The following is a 24902-nucleotide window of genomic DNA, read 5'->3' as shown; positions in this document are numbered from 1 at the left end:
CGTCCTGGTGGCATTGGGATTTTGGGCGGGGCGTTGGTGTGAGAAGGGGCTGGGGTTGTTGTTGTTGTTGTTAGATCGCTTCAAGTCGTCTAAAGATGATCTTTAGGAACGACATGGAACGCTTCGGTTGTGTTACGAGTTCCGCGAATTGGCCGCTCCGAAAGCGGATGAGGTCAGCTTTGGGTAACTTGTACCGAAGCGTTCGTGTAGCGGGTGGGAGACGCATTCGTCGGCCATGTGGCCGTCCACAGGACACCACGTGGAGGTTGCGTTCCTTGTCCTGCAGGGGCTGGGGTTGGTAGGGTGCAGCTGGGCTCGGTGACCCTGGTCATCCTGGTGTCATTGCTTAGGGCCTTGGGCCCAGTTCTTGGGCGGGTGCTGGGGTGCTACCGGGGGCTCGGGGAGTTGGTTGGGTGGGGGACTGGACAGGATACAGCCATGTTAGGCCATACACCCTTTTTGATTATGAAGTGTGTTTTTTTGCATGTTCAGCTCTACGATAGCTTATCATAATTCAGGAGAATAATCCCATCCATCCATCTATTATCTGCACCGCTTATACTTAGTAGAGTCACGGGGGTGCTGGGGCCCATCCCAGCCATCTTCGGGCAGTGGGCAGGGGACACTCTGAACTGGTTGCCAGCCAGTCGCAGGGCTCACAGAGACAGACAACTCACTTGTTTATTCAAACCTAGGGACAATTTGGACCGGCGAATTAACCTGACATGCATGTTTTTGGAATGTGGGAGAAAACCGGAGTGCCTGGAAGAAAACCACGCAAGCACGAGGAGAACATGCAAACTCCACACAGGAAGGTTTGATGCCATGACCTCAGAACTGTGCCGAACACGCGCTAACCACTGCGCTGCCTTGCTGCCGGGAATAATCTCCTTTAAGATTATTCAGATGACACTGGTACCTGTGGCTAACAATCTGCTTATGCTAATTTTATTCTAATTTATCCTTCAGTTTCCGTCAGAAGATAAGGGGAAGACCATGTGCTTGTCAGACACATTACTTCACCCCTCAATTATTTTGCGCTTTCTGTTTAATAATGCTGAGTTGATGAGCATGAAGTTGAATATCACAATGCTACTACTTATCTACTATGCAACACAGAGACAAACAAATCACTCGCTCATTCACAACTAGGGACAATTTGCACCGGCCAATTAACCTGACATGCATGTTTTTGGAATGCGGAAGGGAACCAGAGTGCCCGGAGGAAAGCCAGTCAAGCACAGGGAGAACATGCAAACTCCGCACAGCTGGATTTAAACCCATGACCCCAGAATTGTGGCACGGAAGCGCTACACACTCAGCTGCTGTGCCACCTGTATGTATCTACATAAACTAAAATAGAAATTAGAATGTGATTAACAGATGCAGAACGATAACGACAATCACTGGAATCTATCATTTAAATAATCTTTGGGGATTACACTCTCAAATTATTAGTGACGGGTATTTTTGACGGCTCTTTTTAGAGGACTTCCAGCTCGGCTCACTAAAATGAGTCAGTATGTTTGCCTATCAAGCAGCTCTTTAATTGATAAATTGCCAATAATAATGAAACGTTATGACCAAAATAGATAAATAATTATTTTCATAACTGTACTACAACCATAATGGCCTAGTGTTGCCGGGTCTCTATTTGGGGGAGGTTGTTAGGCTGAGACATTTTTGAAACATGTGCATAAAAAAAAATGCATCAATTAAGGTGTTGGTTCTGAGAGAAGTTTGGATTAAATTGTCTGGTCAGTGGTCAGGAGATCCAGTACCAAATTTGCCCGCCAGAGGGCCTGAGAGACCCCAGGGGAACAGACCTCACGAAAGCAGATGTTTATTGAATTTGTTCGAGGTGTCTTGACACACAATCGAGCTAAAAACACTCGGGGAGAGCTAAAATACAACTGTGTATTTTTTTTACAAAAATCAGAGCCTATAAGTCACATACAAACACATATGCAGACACACACACACATGCACGCACACACGCACATTCAAAAGAGCATTTATAAAGTCCTTTTGCTAAGATGGATTCAGCCTGGGTTTTATAAAAGCCTTTTTCTTATTTTAAACTGTTTGGTATGAACAACTTTAAAGTCAAGGACCACAGAATCCCTAAAAAATATGCCTAAATTATGGCATTCAAAAATAAGCTTTTTAGCTTTTTTTCATAACATAGTTAAGTTTAAATAAAGGATCCCTGAAAAAAAAACACTAAATATAAAAATCAAAGGAAAAACGAGAGAGAGACAAAAAATTGCCTTGAAGGGAGCAGGTCCTGATTGGTGGGGAGCCGGCTCATAGAGCCATTACGTTTGCGAACGGTACATCACTATGGATTAAAGTGGGGGCTGGTGTGGTAGAGGAGCCAATGATGCATGTAACCATATCAAAAGAGTGTATGGTAAGGGTGTCCAAACTTTTGATAAAGCGGGCTGGATTTTGATAAATTCACCCACAGCGAAAGGTTTGCATTGCTTGGCGATCAGCGTCGCAACCTCTTAGTTTGCCTGTGTAGCGTTTTTATTTGACTCATGTGAAAAAACTCTGTACCTTTAAAAAAGCTTTTAGTTCCTTCACCCTTTCACAGCGTTTGTTTCCAGTTAGATTGACCTAGTCAGCATGTCTGATCTGGTGGTGCCTCTTGATATTAAATTCTTGGAAAACAGCCACAGTCTCTTGGCAAATTAGGCAGACGCAGTTAAATGAAATGAAATGATCTGCATTTATATAGCGCTTTTCAAGTCAATGACTTCCCAAAGCACTTTACATTGTGCTTCACATTTCCCAATAGCGGCCGTGATCTGTGAGCCATGCAAGGCGCTAACCTGCTTATTGGGGGTATTGGGGGTTCAGTGTCTTACCCAAGAACACTTCGACATGTAACACGGACAAGCCGGGATTCGAACTGGGATCCCTTAATCCTAAAATGATCGCTCTACCTCCTGAGCTACTGCCGCCCCGTTCTTTCAGATTTTCGAAGAAAAAACCCTCCGATATCACTTATCCTCAGGGTTGGGTAGGGTTACTTTAACCGGATTACTTTCAATCACTTTTGGATTACTCCAATACCAAATATGCTGAAAAAAGAGAAAAGAAACAAATATGAATAAAATTACTACATTTTGTGCAGGCTTGGGGAGTAACAGAACACTTGGAACGGCAAAAATTATTTTGGCAAGCTGTTTGGATTTATTTTCATTTTGTTTCTGTCGCATTTTATGTTAGTTTTGCCGAAGATCAAAGCCAGGAAAGAAAGCTAACCACGTGTTGTGATTCATAATTTTATTTATATTTAGTTTATTTTGTCTTTTATTAGCATATTTGATATTGGAGTAATCCAAAAGTAATTGAAAGTAATCCAGTTAAAGTAACCCTACCCAACCCTGCAGTTATCCTGAAGGCGGCAGGCCTTGCAGTCAACTTTCCTTTTTTTATTTACAGTCACAATTTTGTAAATTGGGTGGGCTAAAATTCTCACAGAAATAAAAGGGAGAGGTGGGTAGGGGCTACAGCCATCATCTGGTGAAATTGCAATTTTTTTTTTTAGGTATCAGCGGGCCACATATTATTCATTTTATGGCAGAGGCCAGTAAAAAATGGATCACGGGCTGTATCAAATGCCGACGTTGGGCATGCCTTGTGTAGGGTGTTGCCCAGGGCCCCAACCAACCAAACCCCCAAGGCTGGAGAACCGGCCCCAAATTCCAGGGAACCAGCCTTGGAGTCCAGAGGAACATACTTATATATATGTATGGCCCCACCGCAGCAGTTCCCCTTAATGGTGTCTCGACGCAATGAGCAGAACCAGAAAATGAATGGACTGTTTCCCAGGAGCAAGACTGCTGCACACTAATAAGGGACGGTGGCACTTTTACCTGCCGTGCCCCCGTGTATTCCTCCCCAGGGAGGAATACAACCTTCACCTATAAGTGACGGAGTGCTAAAAGGCTGCCATCCGTGGTACAAACCTCCCACAAACTGTCTCTTCTTACGGCTATTTTTTATGACTCCTAAAACTACTCCAGGAATAAAGTGATGGTAAAGATAAAATTGCTTGATTTTCAGAATTGGTAATATTACTTAATAGTTGCTATTTAGAACCCGATGGACCAGTTCTGAAAACAGTGATGGGTGATTGCCATTTTCTAGGATTTTTGATTTACACGATCATTTAGGTAGGGTGTGTGGTTTCAGATGTCCTTAGAAAGTTGGAGTGAAACATTTTCTCTTTAAATATGTGGTATCGATGCCCCGCTAAGTTCAAAGAGGCTTTATATATGTTTTTTTCAACCGAGGCGATTAAAAAAATTATCAGGACTTTTTGGTGCTTGAAACACATTAGGAAGCCCCAAAGGGGTGAAAAAGGAGGGGAGAGGAGAGTGATTTCATGCTCCTCCCTGCGGTTTTCTGTTATTGTAGCTAGAAGGGGGCTGAAAGTAAGAAATGACTGTTTCTAATACAGTACAAACGCCAACCAAAACCCCATAAAAATGGAAATAAAAAAGTTTATGTGAGCACATCTAGGAAACGTATGTATTTGCACGAGCCGCACAAGCACCTTGATAGAGGTTGCAATGATGTCCTGAGCCAGAAGATTGGGTCCGCGAGTAGAAAAATTCAAAATTCGGGATAGCACTATAAAATTCAGTCGTTAAAACTGTAAAAATCCTATTTTTTTCCAATCATATACTTTTTTTCTAGCGGTAGGCACCTTGGCGTGACCATTTGTGGTTGGCTGTAAATCAAGCTCATTAAAAAGCTCTTAAATTGGATCGTTTGAAAGACCATTGTTTCATGTTTATATTTGTTTACTAGTATGTATTTGCTTATATTTACCTGAGTTTTCATAAAACCTTAAGTGGTTCTACCGAAGTTTACAAAGCCAAGAGCGATTTCACAGTAGAGGCCCAGGTTACAGGGTGGCTAACTTGCGATGTTTTCATGTTACAATGTGGAATTAATGTTCTTATGGCCCCTCTATATGGCAATTTCCCCACTATACATCACAGACAACAACTTTTTAGGCAGACATTTATCTATCTATCTACCTTGGTCATATCCCTCAAGAGAGGTGACTGACAGCAAGACAAACACATACAATAACAAAGAAAATACAAGGGGAAAAAAAGAGCAAAAAAAACACACACAAAAAGTTTTGGACCATGGCCAACCCAATTGCCCAAACATCCAAACAAGTTAGGCAACTCGGCACCTAAGGTGGTCATGCTTTCGTCCCTCCAGATGAAATGGGACACCAGAAAGCGGCCACGTCACTCGGGTCAGGGTGACACAACACACTCTTGTTCAACAGCAGGGCCCGACAGCTTTCACTGGTTTACCCCTGCCGCATCATACGGGTGCCCATCCCATCCTTAAGAACGCGTGCACAATCCCACTGTCCTTTCACAACAAGCATACATAAAAACATAAAAACATTAAACCATTCAGTGTTTATACTTATAACTATCGAGTCTCTAAAGTGAGTCTGCAATTAGTTGACGACATATAAGATACCGGTCTGCTATTGGGTTGACACACAGCTTCCTGAAGATGCTGATATGCTATTGGCTGAATTCCCCCGCACAATGCTCCCTCCCTCTTTTTTTCAGTTCAGAATATTGTGTAACATACGTATATGGGGACAACTCGCTTCTAGAATGAATAAATAAATGAACGAATAAATGGATGAATGAAACTTTTATTTCAAACATGGCAAAACAAAAACGAAACAACAAATCGGAAAGAAAACGCCTTAAAAACAAACAAACAAACAAAAACAAAAAACAATGTTATCGTACATGTTCAAAAGGGAGTTGGAAGAAGCCTATGTTACTTATTGCATCAGTTGTCACAGGTATTCATTGTGATCTGAAATCTGATTGGCTATCAGGGGAAAATGCTTTCTTTCGCCATCAAAGTTGGACCTTTACACACACTAAACCTTTTCAAGAGCCAGATGCGTGTCTTTGGCGCTCCCTAGGGGCTCCAAAATGTTTGATAATGAAAGCATACAGTATATGTTTTTTTTAGGACCGAACTGGAAGGTGAATGCAGTTTTCCATTATGTCCACATGATGGTACAAGTATTATGTAAAATGAAGTCACCAGTCCATGATTGATAAAGTTTTGCAATACAACAGCAAGGTTAGTTTTAAAAAATAGTTTGACAGTACAGAAGCTATTTGTAAAAAAATAAATAGATTATAAAGTACAATATTTTTATTTGTTCAACAAATAATAAAGCCTCTAAATTGGGTTAGTTCTTGAGTGAAAAATACATATTTAAATCACTAAATGAATAAATAGACAAATAAAGGTTTTTCATTCATCTCATTAGCTGCACCGCTTATCCTCAGTAGGGTCGCGGAGGTGCTGGAGCCCATCCCAGCAATCATCGGGCAGCGGGCAGGGGACACCCTGAACTGGTTGCCAGCCAATCGCAGGGCACACAGGGACAGACAACTCGCTCGTTCATTCACAGTTAGGGACAATTTGTACCAGCCAATCCACCTGAAATGCATGTCTTTGGAATGTGGGAGGAAACCGGAGTGCCCGGAGGAAACTCACGCAAGCACGGGGAGAACATACAAACTCCGCACAGGAAGGTAGCTGGATTTGAACCCACACAGGAGTTTCCCGAGACCTTAGAACTGTGCTGCACACGCGCTAACCACTGTGCCGCCGTGCTGCCAATAAAGGTTTTTACTTTACAAATGTTCACGTTTCATGGTGGATTTTGCCCTACATTAACTGCGATTTTGGAAGTAATAATGTATTGGGTTCCAAGACATGCAATCATTTTAAAGGGAGACACAATAAGGAAATCACAATGGAAACCCGGCTTGCAATTATAGAAAGATATGATTAAACAAATATTAAAGATAAGGCGGCAATAAAGTAACAATGTCTCCTAGGGGCCTGGCAATCCTAATTAGTGTACAATTTAAGATCAGTCTTAGTTTTGATCTGCTGGGGATCTACATTAATTCTATTTATTTGTTTCAAGCGGCTATTATCAGAAGACATGTCCTTAAATACTAAGAAATTCAGCTGGGGTATCTTTTGTAGGAGGTACAATTGAGGGGGAGAAAGACAACACGGTAAGGTCTTCAAGAACTTTACTGCAAGACTTTCAAAGAAAATACATTATTAAGGCATTCAGAATAGCAATTCCTCTCAGCCCACTAAGTTGTCAAAGATGTCTTTTTAAAATCAAGGCTGCTAAAGAAATGGAGGCACTTTTTAGAAAACGCAATTTCCACTTTGTCAAATGTGTTTAGCGCCTTCCCGGCGGCACAATGCCAGCTACGTAAAAATAAAAAAACAACAACAACATTATTAACACAGAGTTTTGTGTAAAAAGTTGTTACACGATGAATATTTCTTAAACAATACAACATGTATTTAACCCTTGGATGCAAGACAGTACATACACTGGACCCAAATTAAATCAATGCATTTTTTCAATTGATCTAAGATATTTATTTTATTTTAGTAGGAGATTATATATCATGTTAAACAAACAAGTCTGAAATGTTCATTTGTCACTGTCATGATTACTGATGGGACTCAGCTGTGCCCGCTCATTTGGCGCCATCCGCCGCGGGCTGTGATTGGCTCCCAGTCAGTATTTAAACTCTGTCCTGGCAGTCCCCTTTTGTCAGTCCGTCTGCGAATCTCTGTGAATACAAGGCAAGCCTTTGTTGACCCTGACTCACGCCGGTCTCGTTTTTTGCTCCTGTTTGTCTCCCGCTACGACCTGTTTTGATCCCGACCATTTCTGCTCTCCGGTTCCGGCTTACGACTCGTTTACGACCCCGACCACGTCTTGCTCTCCCAGTCCTGGCTACCGACCAGTTTTACACCCCTGACAACGCCATCGCTCGCTACAAAAGATCCACTTCCGTGTTCGGATTACAAGCCGAGTACGAGAGCAAACACCGGATTGTGTTCGCACCCCTTCCTCGTTCCTTCAATCAAACTTGTGGTAAACGTTAAGCGAGAGGGTCCTGTTTCCGTTCTGGTCCTGACAGTCATGTATTACTCACATTTTACCAAATAACAATCAATTGGGTGTATTTGTATAATGTCTGAGTATATGGATGACGAACAAAGAATATTCAATAGGTTTGGAGACCTTCGGGGGTGGCCAAGCCACATGTTTCGGAGGTTTCTCTGCTCCAACACAGGAGATTCCAATTTTCAGCTTGTCAGCAAGCTTAGTGAGAGCTTGATAATGATCTAGGAGATTGAAATCACCTGTATTCAAGCAGAGAAACTCCAAACACATGCAGGACACGCAGCTCTCGAGGACCGGGCCAGGCTTAATACATTCCACTCATATGGTCACAAGCAAACCTGTTCCTTCTTCTCATTTTGTGAAGCTGTCTAGAACTATTTGCTTTTGTCTGTGACCATTGCACACAGGGATACTTCATTATGGAACATAAATTATTGGCCTTATGATCTTTGTTTCTTGGACACAACTGGAACCTCTTCCTCTTCTGCTTGCCCTGTATGCTTCTCTCTGGTGGTTGGATTGCAGCGGTTTTTGTCACTTTGGGTTCCTTTTCAGTTGACTTCATGTACGGAGTCGCAAGCATCTTTAAGAGCGCTGCCAGAAAGTGTTACCTTCCACTGGTGTAGACATTGCAGTTCTGAGCCCTGAAAACAATTAGACATTCAGAGTAGCAATATAAATCATATTGTAGCAAAGTACCATGGGGCGCCTATGTGTCTGGTGCTTGCAGGTGTAGTTGCCAACAATCTGCTCCGCGGTATCTACTCCTCCTTTTGTCTGGTTGTAGAAGAGGATCACTTCCGTTTTTGTTTATACTTCATTTGGAGGTTGTCATCCACCTTCTTGTTGTGGTGCATCATTCTAAGTAGCACAACAGCCTTTCCCTTTTTATCACATGGTTGATCATGGTTATGCTGCCATTGAAGTGGAATTCAGTGTTAAGGACCACCATGGAGGGGTTAGCCTTCTTGACTGGAGGGATATAGTGAGACTCTTCTCCAGGAGATACTCCGCAAGAAACACACTGGTGAAGAAGTTGTCAATGGTGAGGTTACTACCTGAGTGTTTGAATCTACTGCATAACTGAAGGACAGTGTTTTTCCCCGAGATTATTCTGTGTGACCTGGCACGGTTGTCTCCCTATGTACACAATTCTAACCAACTTTGGCGCTAACTGAGTAGGGCTTACTTTGTATCGAGTGTGAATGTGTTTTTTGTTAGCTGACCATACTGGTAGCAAATAAGAAAGTAGGCTTATTTTAAAACACATTATAATCTTATTGAAAAATAATTCATAAAATAATTCAGTTCATACATAGTGATAATGTTTACATGTATTTTGCTTTTTTAAAAATTACCTACTGGGTGGTAAAATGATGAAATCTGATGTGTAATGAAATGAAATGAAATGAAATGAAATGATCTGCATTTATATAGCGCTTTTCAAGTCAATGACTTCCCAAAGCGCTTTACAATGTGCTCCACATTTCCCAATAGCGGCCTTGCAGCCATGTAAGGCGCTAACCTGCTTATTGGGGGTATTAGGGGTTCAGTGTCTTACCCAAGGACACTTCGACATGTAACACGAACGAGCCGGGATTCGAACTGGGATCCCTTGATCCCAAGACGAGCGCTCTACCTCCTGAGCTACTGCCGCCCCGTATGTGGGACAAGGCCGCACTTATCAAAGAGTGGGGTATTGATAAAAAATCTTTATTTAAAAAAAACTAGAGGAAGGAAACAAATACTAATGGTATTATGTCATAAACATGTTTTATGAGGAATACCAGGAATATGACAATATTACAAATGTTATCTTTAAACATTTTAGAAAATAACTACCCATGGGGTGATATTTGACCCTACTTATGCACCCAAGGGTTAAAAAGCAATATCATATACAATATTTAAAGTTAAACCAATAACCGAGTTCATCTGTTCCCACCTAGGCTGAAACTTTCCCTCTGTGAACCGTAAAACGAACGCATCCGTCTCTCGGTGGGGATCCAACTGTCACTTTGGGTATGCATTATAAATCAAGCTTCATAAATAATTGCTGAGCAAAAAACTGAGGAAAATCCCCTGTAGGGCAAGAAACTAGAAAAAAAGCCAAAGAAGAAATATTTTTTTCCAAAACTGGTGGCAGAATTTATTTTTCTTGCCCTTTCTGTTTGTTAGAAGGGTTTTCTGATGCTATGCTCGATTTAATTGATTTGCAAGGGCAAACTTTGCATCTATGTTAACCTCTATGTGTAATTTGTCATTGTGTATGTTGGGGAATTGCAGTGTTGTATTAGGATGTATGCACTTCATTGAAAATGGCGAAATCAAAAAAAGGGACTGTGTGTTACTTTAACCTATAAGCGAAGTCTATGCACTGCATCACTTGAATACAACTTTAAAAAAAAGAAAAATCATTAAAATGAGAAAAAAATTACCAGAAGGATTGACTTGCTGTAAGCATGTTAATATCATCTCTTGTTCTATTGTTTGGGGCTGAGGTGTGCGGCAAATCCGAAAACTTGATCTCTCTATTGCCCTCTTCCTTGAGGCATTGAAATTGTGTGCCTCGTTCTATATCTGCGGATGTTCAACACAGTAAAACAATATACTAATTGTAATACAGTAATCCCTCGGTTATCGCGGTTAATGGGGACCAAGACCACCCGCGAAAACTGTAACTCCGCGATGTAGCGGCGCCCCTTCAATAATGCTTAAAAAAACGTATACAGGTATACAGTATACCCTCCTGTATACAGTACACCATCTAGAATACGGGTAGAGAGAGAGAAGGTGAAATTCATGTTATAACAAAAAAACAAAAAAACAAAACCTGTAAAATATGTTGTATGTACACGGAATAGGACTGCGGCAAAACCGCTACGAACCATTCAGTATGATTGCATTAACCGCTCTCAACCACATGCAGCAATCGCAGTTTATTTCGCTGGTTAACACTACCGGTTACATATTGAAAATAAAAACACGAAAAATTTGATATTTGATGAGTGTTTGTGAAGCGTTTTGGGAAACAACAGTTAAAGAAAAAATGGTCTGTGTTCATTTTAATGAAAATGAAAGAGCTACCTTCTGACAATAACAACATACTTTAGCTAGCGGCATCGAACGGCTTTTACAACAAATACACGAAACCACACACAATTAGCCGTGTTTAGGGAGTACAAACAACCACTCGCTTTTGGTATAATAAAGTAAAACTTGAGATGAAATGTGACAGAAGAGAATATACTTACGTCGCGCCGCCGAGTTCCTCCATGATAAACTGAGCGCCACATAAGAAGGGGGTGAGGTGGCAGGAGTTAAAGGAGGGGGGGGGGGGTGAGCGAAGCGGTAACTCACCATGACTAAGCATTGTGTCAGGGCCTCCCCCTCCCCTTCACAATAAGAGTGTCCACACCGTGTCCTCAGTTGACATAAGCTCACGCTCAAAGGCGTTACGTCAATAAATGCTTTTATTGAGAAGGTAAGGTATATTTTTTCGTCACGTGAAGCTCTCAACCCGCAGAGTGGAACCGCGAACTAACGAGGTTCCACTGTAATACTATTCATAATATAATGTGAATTTGAGAAAAGAAACTCCCAAAATTGAAAAATAAAAAAAATTAAAAAAAAATAACACAAAATAAATATAACCATTTAATATATTCAGGTTTCTTTATTCAAGTTAAAAAAATAAACATATATTTTATTATATTGTTTATTGCCTGTAAGCATACGTTTGGCTGTGTTGGGGTTTGCTCGAGTTCTCATTTTTTGTCTTTATCCCAACATGTTTGAATACAGAGTCATCGGAATATGTGTAATTTATGATATAAATTATAAGCTCGGTAGCCGTTGGGGGTAGGGCGCCCGCCCGGAGACTGGTAGGTTGCAGGTTTAAGCCTCCGTCGAGTCATATCTAAGACTTATAAAATTGGTACTCATTGCCTCCCTGCTTGGCGCCCAGCATTTAAGGGTTGGATTTGGGGGGTTTGGTCACCTAATGACTCCCAACACATCAGTTGGGTTGAGCAAGGGGGCTGGGAATCCCCTCCTCGGTATCAATCTCCCAGAAAGAGTCAGACTGTTCTTCACTCTAGCCACCTCCCACTAGGGGGATATGGCTCCGGTATATAATATATATAATGTATATTTATATTATAGAAGATAAACTTTGCAAACTTCAAACAAATAAGTATAACTAGAGTATATTTGCAACATTAAATAAAGCGGGCCGAGTATTTAAATGGAGGTATTCTTTCTCTGTCTGCGCACACGCTGCCCAGTGATAAAGTGACGTCTCATTGACTGCAGGGGAGGTGACATAAAAAGGTCGGTCGTAGGAATTGGAATCATATATCTACGGTCACATTTCGAGGACGGCCCTTTAAATCAAACCGACAGGCACTCTTCCGGTCCTTGTGTCACCACAAAAATGTCAAAGATGAGATTGCACAAGGTAAACACTGATTGGCTGTCTGTCAAGGATGCCTGATACATAATTGGGGGTGATCGGCGGAAATAACAGAGAGTATGTTTTTGGACACACACATATACTGTAGATTATATATATATATATATATATATATATATATATATATATATACATATATATATATATATATATATATATATATATATATATATATATATAGATAGATGGATGTAATCTTCTTTGCAGGTGTTTAATAGTAGTTATTGGAGAATATTGATTGTATGCAAGCAAAATAAAAGCAAAACGTATAAAACATCTTTTTGTCAACGTTGTTATTCGTTTGTCTCGAGTTAGGTGAACAATGCATTCGAATCGCTCCAAAACTTATATATTTTATAATATTCTAATCCCAGACTATTCCTTGCTTGTAAATTGCCTTAAAAAAGTATCGGCTGCCAATAGTCAAGTCAAGTCAAGTCATTTTTATTTGTATAGCCCTAAATCACGAAGAGTCTCAAAGGGCTTCACAGATTGTTACACTATATTACACAAACTATTTTCAACCGACAAGAGGAGTAGGTTAATCGTATGCAATGGAGTAGAAGTGAGTTTAAAGTTTAGATTTAAACATTTCCACTGAGGTTGCAGATCGAATCTCAGGGGGAAGAGCATTCCACAGCACCGGTGCCCGGATGGAGAACGCTCTCGAACCAGCAGAACACTTCTTTGCTCTCGGGATCATCAGAAGACCAGCACTCTCAGATCGTAGGCTTCGGACCGGGACATAGTGGCAGATCAGATCTGAAAGATAAGAGGGAGCAAGTCCATGTATGATTTTGTACAATACTAAGAGAACTTTGAAGTCACATCTTTGGCTAACTGGGAGCCAATGCAGGTTAGCCAAAATCGGTGTTATGTGATCGTACTTTTTTGTCCTAGTTAAAAGCCTCGCTGCGGCATTTTGTACTAGCTGAAAAGACTTGATTCTGGACTTCGGGAGACCGGAGAGTAGTGCATTGCAGTAATCGAGACGGGAGGTAACAAATGCATGAATTATTGTTTCCGCATCAGACTGAGACAGTATTGAACAGATTTTAGCAATGTTGCGAAGATGGAAGAAGGCAGTTCTAGTAATTTGCTTTACATGCATCTCAAAGGATAGATGAGGGTCAAATATGACACCTAAATTTTTAACTGAGTCACTCTGTGTGATGTGACATTTGTCAATGTTCACAGCAGTTTTTGAGAATAAGTCCCGGCATTTAGAAGGACCAATGACTAACATTTCGGTCTTTTCAGAGTTAAGACGCAAGAAATTGAGTGACATCCACTCTTTTATCTCAGTGAGACAGGCCTCCAAATTTCCACAGTTTAGTGTGGAAGATTCCTCCAACGGAAGATATAGTTGAGTGTCGTCTGCGTAGCAGTGGAAGCTGATATTGTACTTGCGAATAATATCCAGTCTATGAAAGTGGTGATATAGAATGATAAAATAAAAACTCACATCCCCATTCCCAATGTCTTGATTTTTCTTTTGTGAAAGGTAAGGCCACTTAAAAAAAAAATCTGAGGTCGACCCCACAAAACGGTTAATCTCTCACTGCAATCTCTTACGAGTGCAATCGTGGCGGAAGGGGTGGGTTGGGGGTTGTCAAGGAGGCTCCAAAAGTTCCAAGGGGGAAAAAAAGTTCCGCCGGATTTCTCAGGTTTTTTTTTCCTAGAGAGAGGTTCTGACTTCATTGTCACTTGACAGGAATGTTCAGTGAGAGCTTGTGGGCGGGGCTTGGAGCACGCTCACTCGCGTTTTGTTCATACTTTCGTCAATTTTCCCGCCTAACAAAAATGACAAAACCCTTTTTTTCCCTCCAAAATTGTCATCAGAAATCCATGCATGTGAATATTCACCTCTGCTTTTCTTTTTCCACGCATGCAAAAGAAGTCAAGCGTGTAGCAGCAAAAGGGTGATATGTTGATGGACGTCCCGGTGGAGGCACTACGTGACACATGGATCACACTTTTGCCCATAAAAATAAATCGCTGGGAGGATTTGGTGGAGAGGATAAAGAACGTACACTGTAAAATAACCAGTGTTCATTCAAAACTGTAAATAAGGATCACATGTTCACTGAGGTACTGCTAAAGTGTATTATTTTAGTGTTAGATTAACACTGGTTAAAATCGTTTTTTAGTTAACATAATTAACTCGTGTTAGTAATTAACACAATTAACACTATTAACCATAAGACTTTTTTTTTTACCAAGGAATTGTTAAATTTTACTCTTAAGTGATATTAACCACAAAAAGATTGTGTTAATTAGTTAACAAATTAACCAGAGTTGGTGGTTAATGGCATTAACTAATTAACACCATTAACCAGTGTAGATAAGGATGTAATTAACTAACACAATTAATCAGTGTTAATTTAACCCTTTAGGGTAAACTGGTAGTGTTAAAATGTTGATTGTGTTAATAAGTTAACTTGTGTTAGAGTATATTTTAACACTACTTCGTGGAACATATGGTTAACTCACACTTAACCAAGGTAGATAAAGACCTTATTAACAAATTTACAGAATAAACCAGTGCTAATTAAACACTTAGAGTAAATTGGTAGTGTTGAAATGTAACTGATTAACAGCATGAATGAGGACCATATTTGAGAACCGGTTAGCTAAATTAACTAACAATTAGCCAGGGTTAAGTCAACACTTGATTAATTGTGTTAGTTAATTACATCCTTATCTACACTGGTTAAATTGCCATATTGCAGGCTTTAAACTCATAGAACTAAAAATATATTTTTTAAGAATCACCAACATGTGAGACACAATTATGAAAAGAAACCAAATGTATTTAATTTGTGCTCACAAATTAGAAATTAAATTATGTTAATTATGTTACAAAAGTATTGGCCCACATTCAGTTAATGCTTTGTCTGAACTCATTTTTCTTTTCGGGATGTCTCTACGAATTTTTGCACATCTTGAAACAGATTCCCCCATTCTTTCTTTAAAAATAGCTTGTGTTCCTTAGGATTTGATCGTGATCGTTTCTGCACTGCATTTTAAGATCTTCTCAAAATGCACTATATGATTGAGGTCTGGGCTTCTAACACCTTTATATTGTCAATTTTAAACTGTTCCATTATAGATTTTGCTTTATGTTTAAGGTTGTTGTCCTGTTAGGAGGTGAACCTCTTCCCCAGTTGTAGGTCTCTTGCAGATATTTTGCCAGAATCTCCATGTATTCGGCTCCATCAATTTTTCCATCAACCCTGACAATCTTCCCAGTCCCTGCAGAAAAAAAGCATGATGCTGCCATCACCATGTTTAACAGTGGGCATGGTGACTTTAGGGTAATATGCAGTGATACCCGTATGCCAATACTTAACGCTTTAGCCCAGAAAGTTCAATCTAGGCCTCATCTGACCGGAGCATCTTGTTCCACAAGTTATGTGTGTCTCCCATGCGACTTCTTGCCACACAAATGTTTTTTTTTATCGTTTTCTTTCAGAAAGGGCTTTCTTCTTGACACTCATCCATAAAAATATAATCTATATAGCATAGAAATGATAGTTGTCTTATGCACAAATTGACCCACACCCCCTTTCCATCAGCTGTGAATGTTTGCAGGTCATCCAATGGGATCACAGTCCTTTTGGTTGCTCCTCTAATAGGTTTTCGTTTTTGTTTCACTTTATGACTGTGTAATTTTTCTAGACACTGGAAACATAGTCACTAGCTAAAAACCCAAACAAAAATCTACCAAACCTACCTATGTCTTGTTTATGTACCGATGGAATCGTTTGTGTCTGAAAAACATGTTTCTTTCTATCAGAGAGAAGGGAGTGACATTTATATATTTCAAATTTGCGGCTTAGAGGGTAAGCGACAGCCTAACACATTGCTTGGTCAATATAGCTTGACATTGCAATTCCTTCGCAGAGGACTTTTAAATTCACTTGGGTGAGTGTTCCCGCATCAAAAGTGGAACGTATATTTGGTTGGATTCTAAATATTCCCAGAAGTCAAAGGTTACCTTGAAAGGGTCGAGTGAAGTCGCAAAACTTTAAAATATTTTGTGTTGTTGTCCAAAAGCGAACTCCTATAAACAAATCAATACCATTTTAGTGAAGTTTCACGAACTTCTCGAACTCTATTACTCATGTGAAAAGTTTTCAAAGTGTTACGAAAAATACGCAAAAAAAACGGGGGCAGTGATCGATAGAATAAAGTCTTGTAGTTGCGAAACTTTCAAAGCGCCTGTTGTGGTGCCAGTTAATTTCCTTAATGAGGATCACAATGACTTATTTTGCTGCTCATTAAGGGATGCGTTCTCACAATTAACCCTTAAATCCCGGCAGGTCATTAAGTGAGATATTCCGTCCTCTTTCCATATTGTGACTATTTTGGTTAAGTGGAAAATTGGGGCCGCCTAATTTGCACCGAGAGCCTTAGTCATGACACATGAAAAATACAATAGGATGACTGATGAAATCATAACACTTAAATAGGCAAGATTTCCAAAGCTTTGCATTTTTTTACCACACTTTTGTCTTTTTTCTACTTGCAATATACATTTTTTTGGGCAGAAAATTGCGATTTATTAACTTATTTAGTGACATAACGAGAATGAATATGTGATCATAAGCTTTCTCCCTGAGTGGCAAAACGTAAAAATATGTTGTTTTTAAAAAAAAAATATATATATATATATATATAGTATGAAAAATAACTATTACAGGAAGGCAGAAGTGGCTTTGATCAGTTCTTTGTCCACACATCGAAGAAGCACTCTATATTGACACCAGCCAAAACTCCTTTTCCTAACACTAGCTGTCACGTTTTGTAAGATGCATCCACTCATTTTTAACAGCAAGGCACTCTAAAGTTTTACTCTCCCGCAGTCATTCTCCGCATGTTATTGTTCAAAATATAATCTCTCTATCCTCCAATTTCCAAATATCCGTTTACCAATCACGAACTGTAGAGTTATCCAACCCAACCCCTCCACTTCTCAACCGATTGCCATTCTGCTTTTCTCTGTATAATATGCGTGTACTCATGGCCAACAATGAGGCACTCTAAAGTGGCTATTCACTCGCAGCGTCCTCCTCCACATAGCAGCTGTCAAATTGTACCCCCTTCATTCACCAATTTCCCTCACATCCACATCCACTTTTCTCCATGTGTCACGTGTGCCCTCACTTCCAACAATGAGGCACTTTAAGGTGACACCTATCAAAGTCCTTGTCCACGTGTTTGCTCTAATCCCCAATTGCCTTTCTGCTTTTATTAGTGAGATATGCATGCTTTCTCACGTCAAGTCAAGTCAAGTCATTTTTAGTTGTATAGCCCTTAATCACAAAGCGTCTCAAAGGGCTGCACAGGTTATTGCACAGACTATTATTTCAGACTATTATTACACCATCCCCTGATCTGAAACCAACATGAGGGCAAGGAAAAACTCAAAAACCTCAACATGAGTAAAATGAAAAAACCTTGACAAGGGACCGCACATGTGGTAATCCCCCTTTCAGGATGACCAGGCTGCAATGGATGTTGCAATTATAAATAGCACAGAGATATTGAATCGTACTCCCACAATCCTCTGATTCCTCTCACCATCTACTTTTATTTATTTATTTTTTTTCTGTGTGAAACGTCTTTTCTAAACTCTTACTGTCGAGTTTTCCAAACCAACCTCCTTACTCCTTAAGCCATCGCCTCTATCGTGTCTCTGTATTATATGCATGCACTCGTGTTTAACAACAAGGCACTCTAAAGTAGCTTTACCCTCCCAAAGTCTTTCCCCAGATGCTACCCGAGAGGATGTATGCTGACTTCCCTCACCGTATTTCACCTTTTCTCCAATCACATTCAACAACAGGGCATTCTAAAGTTATAAAAGGTTATGCGCATGACCCAGTTGTAATCTTTATTAAGTCAGCCACAACATATCTTTGTTTGTGTTTCGGTAAAACATGAAATCGCTTCACTCACGAATATTTATCCTGCAGGCATCTCTAATATAATTCAGTGTTATTGCAAAACACAACATTTGTTTACTGTTCCGTGTCTTGGCCTCGATTTTCCCAGAAAATAGAATAAAAAATAAAAGAAAAACTTGTATTTTATTTTGTTTACAAGACGGTATACAGGGTTAAAGTTTGTGTATTATTTACTGCAAATAATAACGTGCAAAAATACATGAACTATCATGTAAACATACTTGTATTTTAAATGCTTGTAGATTAATTTGCATTGTTGTTTTATAGCATGAACCTAGAGGTAATTGACATGATTTTCTGTCATCTTGCTGCTACGGGAACCCATCAAAACTGAAAACCTTGTGATAAGCTGGGCATAAAAATAAGAAAAAGGTTGCAGTTCGGTCACCTTGCGTCTCCATAGTTTCTGTATTTTATAAATCTGAATTCGTCCTCATTTTTTGTGTGTTCGACACAATGCAGCGACACTTAGTGGTGAAGTCAATTCAAGTCAGGTTATGTTTATTTGTATAGCCCTTAATTACAAAGAGTCTCAAAGGGCTGCATGGATCAAAGAGTATTGTAAACTACAGACTATTCTACAGAAATACGACAAAAATAGTATAGAAATCGTACGGAAATACTACTATGGAACTAGTACAAAAGAACATTTACGGAAATACTACAAAAATGCTATAGAAATGCATCTGCTGTAATGCTACAATTCTAGAGATCAAATTCAATACTTATTATAAGAACCGTATAGTGTCCCTTTAACTCAATGACTCAGAGTTAAAACGCCAAAGAAGAACATGAACCCTGGATGGTGAAAACTGCAACATACTATCCAGTGAATTGAGGACATGTGCCAATACTTTTGTGAAAATAAAGTTAATAAATTTTGCACGTCTCTGAACTAATACGGAATATTGTTAATTAATAGGTCTTTTTTTCAAGGAGGATTGAGACAGCGTGCAACAATCAAGTCAACCATAGCGTGAGTCATTCATTGTGATGGCCCCGGAATCCGAAGTAGCGCGGGAGCCGAGAAGTAGTAATATTCCTCTACATTTTTTTTCAAACTAAAAGCTCAAATAAACACAAAATAATAAATAAAACACATCTAACTCAATGAAATTACAACTGTTTTTAGCCCTGCACTATTCAGGGTGTTCCGAAAGTCTTAGGCACACTTGAAGATGCCACATCTCCTTAACTATGAATAGTAGAAAGACATTTTGATAAACATTTTTAAACTATTTAGTCCATTTTTTTGGAAGGCTATAGTATTTTTTTCTTTTTTTCCAGACCCATGAATGGTGTTCACTCAACCAGAAAAGGCATTTTGTGTGTTTGAATTTGCAAAAACTAAATCATTGACTGTTGGTCAACGTTCCCAGAAATTTGGAAAGGAGCCACCAGAGAAGATGTCCATAGTGAGATGGCATGTTAAATTCATAACTGGGCAGTGCCTATACCCTGCCAAAAGAACCTTGAAATGCTGAAAAATCGGTTAATGAATAAATTGAGTGAGAACGAGTCAGGTGACTTTATTTTCCAACAGAATGGGGCGCCACTATGCTGGAACCTCAGGGTTAAACAGTTTCTGAACACAACACCAGCACAGATTAATTGGTCGGTCTGGGCAGAATGTCCCGGCCGGCCAAATCTGTCACTCTGTGATTTTTTTTTTTGTGGGTATTTCTTAAAACATTGGTCTATGTGCCTCCTATTCCAAGGGACGAGCTGAAGGTATGATTAACACAAGCTATTGCGACAATACTGCAATACTGGGACGCGTATGTGCCCAAGACTTTTGAAACACCTTGTATTTTAAAATCATTCAATTATTAAAGTAAAACAACACAAAGACGAAATCCTCAAAATATTTCTCATGTTTAAGCGACCTACCACAACAAACTCAAATACTCGACCGTCATGCGGCCAGCCATGTCTCCTGCATTGTGATAATGCTGCAGCAGGTGAAATAAAGGGAATGATAAAGATGGTTTTGTCATGGCGTTGATTGCGATAGATAATGAAAAAGGTCAGAAGATGCTGCAGGGAGAGCATCTGTGTTTATAACACCTCGTTAACCGTCAGGATCTGAGAAAATCTTGGAAATTGCCTGCTTAACTCTTGCGTGAACCCTTCAGAACCGCCAAGAATATTTGCTTTATAAAACGATAATGTTGACAGGGAAAAGGATGACAAAACACCAAGTGAATGCAAAGAAACCGCCCTTGCCGTCTCACAAACACCAAACAGGCTGCACTGCTTATCCTCAGTAGGGTAGCAGGGGTGCTGGAGCCCATCCGAGCAATCATCGGGCAGTGGGCAGGGGACACCCTAAACTGGTTGCCAGCCAATCGGGGGAACACAGGGACGGACAACTCGCTCGCTCATTCACACCTAGGGACAATTTGGACCGGCCAATCCACCTGAAATGCATGTCTTTGGAATGTGGGAGGAAACCGGAGTGTACGGAGGAAACCCACGCAAGCACGGGGAGAACATACAAACTCCGCACAGTAAATCCAGTAACTGGATTTGAACCCACACAGGAGGTTCCCAAGACCTTAGAACTGTGCCGCACATGCACTAACCACGGCGCCGCCGTGCTGCCCCCTTTTTATGATATTCTTTCAAAAAGAGCTTTCTTCTTGCCACTCTTCCATAAAGGGCAGATGTATGCAGAGTACGACTAATAGTTGTCTTATGCAGAGATTGTCCCACCTCAGCTGTGTTTGCCTGCAGGTCTTCCACTGTGATCCTGGGCCTCTTGGTTGTTTTTCTGATTATTTTTCTTTGGGCCAACGGTTTAGAGGAACGACCAGGTCTTGGTAGGTTTTCACTGGTTTTATGCTTCCTCAATTTTGTTTTCATTGCTTGCACTGAGCTCCAGGTGATGTGTAAATGTTGAAAATTCTTCCTGTATGCCATTCCTGCTTTGAACTTTTACATGAAATGAAATGATCTGCATTTTTACAGCGCTTTTCAAGTCAAGACTTCCCAAAGCGCTTTACAATGTGCTCCACATTTCCCAATAGCGGCCTTGTATTGCAGCCATGTAAGACGCTAACCTGCTTATTGGGGGTATTAGGGGTTCAGTGTCTTACCCAAGGATACTTTGACATGTAACACGGACGAGCCGGGATTCGAACTGGGATCCCTTGATCCCAAGACGAGCGCTCTACCTCCTGAGCTACTGCCGCCCCCAAACATAACTTTATCCCAGACCTTTTTGGTGCGCTTCTTGGTCTTAATATTGCTGCTTGCTCTCCAGTGTCTGCCTTCAAAAAACTATGAGCCCATCATAGAGCAAGTGCATTTAAACTGAGAATTAATGCACCCTGTTTGTCATTGTCATTTAAGTCAATATTGGATCCTTCAGGAGTAATCAGAAAACTTCCAAAGTCAGTTGGTTGAGCTGAGATCAATATCTTTGCAACACATACAGTTTTTTCTTTGTAAGGATAATATGAAATGTTGGATTAATTTGATTCCACTTCAAGATTGTGTCTCACATGTTTTTGATTTTTAGAACATATGTTTGATTTTTCAGCTATAAGTTTGAAGCATGTAATATTGCAAAATAATGAAAAATAATTGGGGGTGTTACACTTTCGCTAGGCACTGTATGGGTGTCGGGGGTTTGATTTTGAAGACGATAATGTTTACTGGTAAAAGGACAAAGAGGCACCGAGTGCATGCCAATAAGCCACTGGCGTCATTTATAATGCACGACGGGTGACTCGGATGATTCCCGGGCTGTTGTGTTTTGGCAGCGCGTTCGCCAAGACGCTGCAGGATTCCGTCGCCGAGTTAATTCCTACCTCCGTGTGCAATCGACCAATTAGATCGGGCCAATTAAAACACGATTGCGAATGAGACCGGTGTGCTCGGTGCTAATGGTTATGTTGTAATTAGCGCCCGCGATCCTCGCCTCTGGGATGTTCGTCCTGACCCCGGTTCTTTAATGAACAAGTCATAGTGTTTTCATTCGCAGACGTTCCTTTAGTGTTTCGATCATATACTAGTTGCAGTAAACCCTTGGGATACAACCATTCTTAAAGTGGTGGGCCCTGAGAGTATATAAGGCCTTCTCTGCTGGCCTGAAAATATCGCAATCACGTGAAGTTAATTATATATTTTCTAAATACCTCTTAAATAATTCAAAAGTGTCTTGTCAGCTTCCTTTTATTGCGTCCCCCTGGTTGCACTGTTTCCAGATGTTTGCCTTTATATATAAGCATTTAAGAATCACATTTCAGTCATTACTTGTTACCAGGGTCAGAAATCTACTCAGGGGTCTTTAGAATCAGTTCTTCCCCAGTCCATGTTGATAAAGTTGTTGGTGTAGTCAATCAGAATTCGAGTTAACAGAGCCAGGGCCTTCTAGAAGGCGTACGGAAACCCCAGCATTATTTCACAAACTGTGATTGGCTAGGGGGCGGTAACATAAGTTTCAAAAGGAAAAGGTGAGGAGGAAGAATTCCCAAGTCCACTGATTCTGTCAAACTGACTATTTCAGCCCTGAAGCAAATACAAACGTGTGCTAGATATTTGTCAGGACAGGTTCGATCGCGATAGAAAAGAACTTCTTGATGGAATTACATGGATAATCTGTACCTCAGAGTAAATTGAATCGTCTTAAGAAGAGAAAGGAAAATAGATTTTGTGCACGATTAAAAATGTTTGGTGAGTACAATGTACCTATATTCCTAAATAATAGGGTGATTGTATGAGGTTCTTATTGATGCTTGTTTATATTTGTCGCAGCAGTAGCTGAGGTAGCTGCAGTAGCTTCAGTAACAGTCATAATATTAATAATGAGTGTGGATTGATTCAGACCTAGCACTACTGAATGCCTAGATGTGAAATGCACAGCCCCCCACTATGTTCTGAGGTGGGGATCGCATCGTGAAAATGCCTTACAACAGGGGATAGACACTTATGGTAATTAGCTAGTGTGTTCAGAATCCACAGTTCCCAAGATAAAAATATTATAATAAGAAAATAAAAAAGGGAAAAAGTAGCAAACACACACAAAATTTTTGGGGACCATGGCCAACCCAAATGCCCAAACACCCAAACAAGTTAAGCACCTCGGCCCCCAAGTGGGTCATGCTTTCGTCCCTCCAGATGAAACGGGACACAAGAAAGCACCCATGTCACTCGGGTCAGGGTGACACAACACACTCTTCTGTTCAACAGCAGGGCCCGACAGCGTTTACTGGTTTACCCCTGCTGCATCATACAGGTGCCCTGCCCATCCCTTATAACACGTCTAAACATTCCACTATCCTTTTATAACACCTCTTCACTCATTCCTATTACCAACAAGAGCTCAAGTTTTCTTCATTTTCCTCATGCAAAGGTTTTTGAGTTTTTCCTTGCCCTCATGTTGGTTTCAGATCAGGGGATGGTGTAATAATAGTCTGAAATAGTAGTCTGTGCAATAACCTGTGCAGCCCTTTGAGACTCTTTGTGATTTAGGGCTATACGAATAAAAATGACTTGACTTGACTTGACTCTAGCTTCCACTAGATTTAGACCTCTTTCCTGCAGTGCACTTATAACACCACACATCCACGTCAATCACGACCTTCCTCTTGGTCTCCTTCCATTTACTTCTGCGCTGTAGATCCTCTTCAACATTCGCTCCTCATCCATCCTCTCCATGTGTCCAAACCAACCGATCCACACGCTTGTTCAGTTCCACTTCTACTTCAGTTTTGTCTCTCACAATTTCATTTTCCAATCTATCCAATCTTGTCACTCCTAACATACTCCTCAAACACTTCATCTCAAAAACATTTAATTTCTTTCTCAAATCTGCATTCAGGCTCCATGTCTCTGCACCATATAACACAGTCGGCACAATCACACTCTCATACAGTCCTCTCTTAACATTGATACTCATACTCTTGTTTCTCATCACTCTCCTCAGAGCACCCAAAACCCTGCTTCCTTGATTCACTCTGTGCAATACCTCGCACTCCATTCCACCAAATGCCGCCACATCACAACCCAAGTACCTAAAGCTTTCAACTTCTTTCTGCTCCTGTCCATGCAACTTTATTTCCAACACCATGCCCACTCCATCACGTGAACACTTCATCACCTTATTCTCAGGGTTGGGTAGGGTTACTTTAACTTGAATACTTTCAATTACTTTTGTATTACTCCAATACCAAATATGCTAATAAAAGACATTAAGAAACTAAATATGAATAAAATTATGACTCACAACACATGGTAAGCTTTCTCTCCTGGCTTTGATATCTTTGATCTCCGGCAAAACTAACATAAAATGCGACTGAAACAAAATGAAAATAAATCCAAACAGCTTGCCAACATCATTTTTGCCGTTCCATGTGTTCCGTTACTCCCCAAACCTGCACAAAATATAGTAATTTTATTCATATTTAGTTTCTTTTGT

General features: G+C 40.3%; 1 pseudogene; it reads right to left on the bottom strand.

Annotated features, from left to right (window-relative positions):
- Positions 1 to 339: 339 nt before the first annotated feature.
- The window catches only part of LOC148366057 (uncharacterized), a 149679-nt pseudogene continuing 125116 nt past the window's right edge, over positions 340 to 24902 (bottom strand).

Source organism: Urocampus carinirostris, chromosome 5, assembly GCF_059441175.1.
Source record: "Urocampus carinirostris isolate Australia breed hairy pipefish chromosome 5, RoL_Ucar_1.0, whole genome shotgun sequence".
NCBI lineage: Eukaryota > Metazoa > Chordata > Actinopteri > Syngnathiformes > Syngnathidae > Urocampus > Urocampus carinirostris.
Note: the sequence above shows the minus strand (reverse complement) of the source record. Positions and strands in the feature narration are given on the sequence as shown.